We start from the raw sequence: 7,401 nt of genomic DNA on the forward strand, positions 1-7,401 counted from the left end.
TGCAGGCCCGTTGTACATCTCCAATCAAACTCGAGCTTCATGTGCAGCTCGAGGCAAATACTACAGCTTGGTTGCAGACGAGATTGAAAGATATTAAGATGGTCAGAATCCTACAAGCAACATGTGAGTGACTAATCAACCAAGGTTATCCCTGGTATGAAGCATCAGAACTTTCAGTGAGCCCCTCAAAAGCTGGATAATTGAGTTACAGAACACGGCCACCAATTCGTATTTCTGCCAATGTCCTTTCCAATTAAACAACGACGAACCTTTTGCAATCCTTCAAAGGCAGCTTGAACTGCTCTTGTTTTAAAGGAGAGTGAAGGTTGCTTGTTACATACAATTTGACTTATTCCAAAGATTAGGGTGTGTGATGCAGATAATAGGCAAATTTGTCACAAAAGGGCATCATGATGTTCTCACATCTTTGTGAGATGTTCGCTGAAAAAGACGAGAAGGCCACAAAGTGTCTGAATAAAGTTATCAGCGCTGGTATTTTGAGGGTTTTTCTTTTTTCAAAGGTTTACCAATTTCACTTTATGGCCTAAAGCGTAGGATTTCAAGGCTGAGCATGTGACGTGGTGCATGGTACAGTTTGGCACCATACTCGACAAACCACTTTGGTTAACCAGCACTCCCACAACAATAAGAATTATCATCATGGCAAGTAAAGATAGATCTATCAATCCATAACCAGAACAAGTGATTGTTTCAATTAATTATCGATGACTTCCTTACAATCATAAAAGCTCTATTTTAGAGGTGGTAATCATAAAGGCAAATTATTATCAACAACCACAGAATTCCTTTTTGAGAACATTTTCATCCTGTAAAATCAGGGAAACTTCGTACATTATTCATATCTATTCCCAAAATATTTTATCCATCTGGGAATAAAGACCCTCACTGCTATTAATGATTTGGAGGTTGGGGTCAAGCCCTTCATTTATAATCAGACATCAATCTCGTCATCAGAAAAGCTCCATAACACTTAATTATTATTAGTAAACCTGCTAACCAAAAATCCATTGGGACCATACTCTGTACAGAACATTGGTGCTGCCGAAGCAGTTTCCTGGGCTATTGGCCTGAGGCCTAGGCTATTATGCCCTGAGCTATCCTGGGCTATTATGCCCTGAGCTATCCTGGGCTATTATGCACAATGCTGGCCCTTTAGGCCTGAGTCGACGTAGTAGTAGTAGTAGTAGTAGTAGTAGTAGTAGTAGTAGTAGTAGTAGTAGTGGGCTATTGGGCACAATCCTGGATGGGTCACCACTCCGACAGAGGATACTCAAATGGTCAATCATCCCAGCAAGCTGGTACTCATTTTGTCAACATATGAAGGATGACAGGCTGAGTCAACCCCACCTGGTATTAATTCAACAGCCAAGCAGGATTTGAATTCAGGACCCGAGGATCCCAAGCCCACCACCCTAACCATTAAGCCAACATCAGGCATTAACCTGCCAACCAATGCAAGTAAACTCAGCCCACCCCAAAAAATGCTTTCGGAAGCCTCGACTCCAGATGCGGAAATCTGGAGGGTTGCAGAGACCTCATTCCTCAGGACATTTGACTTCCTTTTCCGATTTATTGTCACGGCGCAAATGGCCTTGACATCGTCTGTTGCTGTTTAGGTGACGTTGCACCTCAGATTACTCTGGTGGGAACAAGACAAGGTCCAACAGCAAAAGTTGCAGGGAAATCAGAATTGCTCTATCTTCATGGAACTGATAAATGGATACCTCTGAACCCAACTTGTTGAATTTGATGCCTCTGAAAACTTGTTTTGCTTTGTAGTTCGCATTCCCTTGTCACCCTTCATTTGATAAAACCGATAAGTACTCCCTGGTTGGCCTCAAGTTTGCTGACGTTTTTGAACAGGCATGCATTGGCTGCCAGAACCAGAGCTTTCCAAATCTGGCATCTTGAAATGAACCGTCGTGATAAGTAGAAGCCTTTTGTATGGCAAGCAATGACAGGTCAGAATGTGCTTACTGACCAATGATCAACTCGGATATGACCTTCATGTAAGAGGCATCTCTACAGCGATACAAATCATGTGGATCTGCCACCAATGACTTAATATTGTACAGAATCTTTTTCTGCAGAATACAAAGTGTGTGTGTGTGTGTGTGTGTGTGTGTGTGTGTGTGTGTGTGTGTGTGTGTGTGTGTGTGTGTGTGTGTGTGTGTGTGTGTGTGTGTGTGTGTGTGTGTGTGTGTGTGTGTGTGTGTGTGTGTGTGTGTGTGTGTGTGTGTGTGTGTGTAGAACATTCGCTGTGTGATGCACAGAGCCGACTATGTGAGTCACATGCCCAGTGTGTGAAACTCAAAAGTGTTACTGGGTGGGTACCATTTATTACTATTATTTATTTTTACAAACGCTGAACAAAGTACATTTTCAAACATCCACCGTAAGGGCAATACATTTGGAGCATCACTTAAAAGAAAGTATGTCAAAAGTCGAAAAAAAATTTGGGCTGTGTATGAATGAAAAAAAAAAACTATTTAACTTTAACTCTGTAATTTGTACGCAATAAACTATTGTAATTATACAAGGAGATACAAGGAACTTTTAAAAAAGGGGACATTTGACCCATCATGCCTGTGCTACATCAACACGCGAGTTTATCAGTGGGGGGATGAGGGAGGGGGAAGAGAAGAAGCGAAGTGAGATGGGGAGAACACTGGGTGCAAGGGCATCACCAGGATGATACTGTATACCCCTAACCCTAATGAATCCAGGTACCCATCACTTCCAGTTTAAACCTATCCATGTGAAAAGGGGGTTAAGCAATTGGTTCAAGTCCATCAGGTCCTTACATCTATCTGTCTACATACGTCAGTTTATGATCGAGGAACGAGTTGTTTAATTAATTTTTCTAGTATAAGTTGTTGAGGCTCGTGTGAGAGCGAACACACAACGCATGAGACAAGAGGGGCGTGGGAAGGACAAAACAGTGGGGAACAGAGACATTAGGAGATCTGTGGAAGGGAGAGGGATGGGGTGGGGAACATGGGGTCGACAAGATGGACATTACAGGGACTTTCAGGAAGGAAAGAAGGGAATTTGAAGGTGGATTAACGGGGGTAGAAAAGATCGAGGATTTGGATGGGGGACGATAAGAGGTGGTGGTGAACAGCTATTTTGAAGACATTGAGGGAAAAGTGGGATTGAATAGAGTGAGGGAGTTTATTCCAAAGGTGGGAAAAAAGAGGAATGAAAGAGTGAAGGTGAGCAGTGATTCGTGATTTTGGTAGTTTTACCAGAAGGAAGTTGTTGGCGGACCTTGAGCGCCCTTCAGAAATATGGTGGGGACAAATTGCAGACACAGCTGGGGGGCGGGACCAGAGAGGAGATGGTAGAAGACAGAAAGACCACCAACCAGCCTGCGGTGAGAGAGTGAGAGGCCCAAAGACTCTGCCTCATCGCAGGAGATGCCAATGATCTGAAATGCCTTGGTTTCCACAGCGTGAAGCTGAGAAAGGTGGGAGGCAGGAGCACCATCCCAGAGGGGAGAGCAGTACTCCATCAGGCTGTGGATGAAAGCTTTGTATGTGGTCAGGAGCTCAGGTGGGCCAAGGAAGGACTGCACGACAGAGGATTCCCAGTCGGCGACTGGCTTTGGAGGCCAGGTTGGAAATGTGGCTTTCCCAGGAAATATCATGGCAGTAAGTGAGACCCAGAAGCTTGAAAGAAAGGACTTCTTCCAGAGGATTGCTGAGAAAGCGGATGGGGGGATTTGCCAAAGAGTCCTTTCGGAGAGACATAGTGAGTGTGTGAGATTTGTCGGGATAGAAAGACATGTTCGACGTGTTGGACCAGTTTGTGATTTTATCCAGATCTCCAGTGAGCAAAGAAGCTGCTGCTTGCCAGTCTGAGGGATGACAGATGGTACGGCAGAGGGTGGAGTCATCAGCAAAGAGATAAAGAGGATTTTCCAGAGAATCAGAGAGATCATTGATGAAAACCAGAAAAAGAACAGGGCCCAGAATGCTCCCTTCAGGAACTCCAGCCTGGACAGGAAGAGGGGATGAAAGAACTCCATTTAAGGCCATACAATTACTGCAACACAAGAGGAAGTTTGCAAGCCATGAGTGGAGATGACCTTGGATACCTTAGGAAGAGAGTTTGGTGAGTAGGGCAGGGTGCCAGACCGTGTCAAAAGCACATGATATGTCTCAGGATATTGCTCCGATTTCATGTCCGGCATTGAGGACCTCCATCCATTGTTGGGAGAGTAGAAGCGGCATATCCAGGGTAGAGTGACCTGGTATGAAACCAAATTGATGATCATAAATCGAGCCATTGGAGAAGAGGAAGGATTTAATGTCTGAAGCGATGTTGGATTCCATGACCTTGCTGATAATTGGGAGAAGGCAGATTGGTCTGAAGTTGCAGGGATCTGTTTTTGCACCATTTTTATGCAGGGAAGTGATATTTGCTGATTTCCAAGCAGATGGCAGATGATCGTGAGCAAATGAGAGGGTGAATAGAACAGAGAGAGGGTGATCAAGCGCAGAGGAGCAGGTTTTTAGGACATGTGGGCTGATGCCGTCTGGACCGGTTGCAGAATCTGAGTCGAGGTTGGACAGCAAACTCTCCACCTTGTCAGGAAAAAAAGGACACAGAGTCCAGGGACAGTTGGGTGCAATTGGGTCAGGTGGGTACAGAAAGCGATGGGTTTTGGACACAAGATTTCGATACAAACACCGAGTTTAGGCATTCAGCCTTTTCACGTGCGGTATCTTTTGAGTACTTTGTCTCCCAATTACAATGTTTTGTACCTTTTTGCAGTACTTTGAATTCGTCTAGATCGCACATGCGCAGAGAGGAGAGATGATTTTTTTTGTACTGTCTGCCTGTGTGGCAGTCAAACCAAATTTTAAATCATTCCAAATGGGAGACTTACTGTATTTAAGGGTGTTGTAAAGGACACAAACAACAGGCATGAAGAATTAATGTATCGTGTTGGATAGGGTGATGTAATAGGCTCTGGGTAAAACGGCGGTAATACCAGGAAATAATTTACTTACATGCCTTTAAACCTCCATTTTAATGGAATTATATACTTGAACACTGTAGAACAGAAATTCTCTTCATAATACCTCCAAGAAACATGCTATATATCTTGATATGTACAATGAGAGGGTGTTGCATGTGAGAGGGTACGGTATCAAGGTGAAGAAGAAACTGCCTACATGGCTATGTACGATGTCTATGGCTGTGCCTGGATGGGTTTGAGGATGGAGGAGTTGCAGCTGAAATGTGAATCCTATCCAAGTTCCTCCTGATGACTTCATCTTTGCTTTTTTGCTTGTCCGGGTTCCTTCTGATTACTCCAATGCAGGACTGTACCTATTTGGTCTTCCATTTGACCTGAATTGAATTTATTTTAATCCCATTCTGAATTCAAATGAATGATGAATAATTATTTTTTTAAACGTCATGGGTCAGGGTCAGGTGTCCAATCAAAGCGGCGTTGCATCAAAGCGCGTTAGGGTGGTGGCTTGGGATCCTGGGGTCCTGAGTTCAAGCCCCATTTCCAGCTGAATTAACACCAAGGGGTTGACTCAGCCTGTAATCCTTCCGAGGTGGACGAAATGAGTACCAGTGTAGCAGCCAAAAAGGCTGCACACGAAGGGAAGGGGTATCAATGGATTGATTAAATGTGGTATTGGTGTGATGCAGGCATGATGGGCCGAATGGCCTCCTCCTGTGCCTTAATTCCTTGTAAATTCTTGTTGACGTCTTGGTACCCGATCATCACTACCAGCAGTTATAAAGTGACAGTTCTAATCATGTCTCTGATTAATGACGTAACACAAAACTACACAAACACCACACAAAACAAGTTCTGAGGGTCTGCAATCTATGACAGCTCTTTCTAGTTTGTTTAAGTGATTCTTCACCATTGAGAGGTATCACCAATAATGATTATATTGCATATTTCAAAAAGTTGTACATGAATTATGACAAAACTTGGTGCATGAGTCGGGTCGGAGACAAGAACAAGTCGATTCGATTTGGGTTCAGGTCCGGATGCAGATCCGGCCTATCGGTGGAATTCAAAACGTAATCTGTGTCATACACTCCACCAAGTGTCATCTAGTTCTCCTTCAAACCACCGCAGTCGGGCAGGGTGGAGGAAGGGTTGAGAAATTTAGCAGGGGTAAAGTGACTTTCATGCCACCCTGTATAAAGTCCTCAAATAAGTCGAATACATTTGTTCAACATGACCATAATTTGGTAGACTTTCTGAGATTAAACTACTAAGTTGATTGGAGGGTTTAAAATAAATAAATAAAAACCTAAAACATCAGACAAATACCAGACACAAACCCATTGCTCGGATTTTCAAAGGGGGGGGTATATTAGGAAGAGGGGTGTTCTCTTAAAGGATCATCATCAACTCCCCCCCCCCTCTCTTTCTTCCATCACCAAACATAGACATCATGACGTTTTTGAGGAATTCCTGACATGTTCTCAGGCACACAAATCCCATGAAAGTGGGAGCCTGTCAGTTTGAAGGATGGCAATTTGGCCGAAACTCACTGTTACCAATTACTGTGTCAATGCTTTCATTTCAAATCTAATTTTGGGTTAAAACCATGTGCAGTCAAAATATAAACATGAATATAACATGATGCAGAGCATACCAAGACAGGGACAAGGTGACCCATGGCTGTGTGGTACAAACCAAGACAGGGACGAGGTGACCCATGGCTGTGTGGTACAAACCAAGACAGGGACGAGGTGATCCATGGCTGTGTGGTACAAACCAAGACATGGACAAGGTGATACATGGCTGTGGGGTACAAACCAAGACAGAGACAAGGTGATCCATGGCTGTGTGGTACAAACCAAGACAGGGACGAGGTGACCCATGGCTGTGTGGTACAAACCAAGACATGGACAAGGTGATCCATGGCTGTGTGGTACAAACCAAGACATGGACAAGGTGATACATGGCTGTGGGGTACAAACCAAGACAGAGACAAGGTGATCCATGGCTGTGTGGTACAAACCAAGACATGGACAAGGTGATACATGGCTGTGTGGTACAAACCAAGACATGGACAAGGTGATACATGGCTGTGTGGTACAAACCAAGACAGGGACAAGGTGATACATGGCTGTGGGGTACAAACCAAGACAGAGACAAGGTGATCCATGGCTGTGTGGTACAAACCAAGACAGGGACAAGGTGATACATGGCTGTGGGGTACAAAACAAGACAGAGACAAGGTGATCCATGGCTGTGTGGTACAAACCAAGACAGAGACAAGGTGATACATGGCTGTGGGGTACAAACCAAGACAGAGACAAGGTGATACATGGCTGTGGGGTACAAAACAAGACAGAGACAAGGTGATCCATGGCTGTGTGGTACAAACC

General features: G+C 44.2%; 1 protein-coding gene across 3 annotated transcripts in view; it reads right to left on the reverse strand.

Annotated features, from left to right (window-relative positions):
- The window catches only part of ITPK1 (inositol-tetrakisphosphate 1-kinase), a 96,008-nt gene that overhangs the window by 85,961 nt on the left and 2,646 nt on the right, over positions 1 to 7,401 (reverse strand). The gene's annotated exons all lie outside the window — the stretch shown is intronic.

This window comes from Eptatretus burgeri, chromosome 7, assembly GCF_056783735.1.
Source record: "Eptatretus burgeri isolate ZD-2024b chromosome 7, Ebu_testis_v1, whole genome shotgun sequence".
Lineage (NCBI taxonomy): Eukaryota > Metazoa > Chordata > Myxini > Myxiniformes > Myxinidae > Eptatretus > Eptatretus burgeri.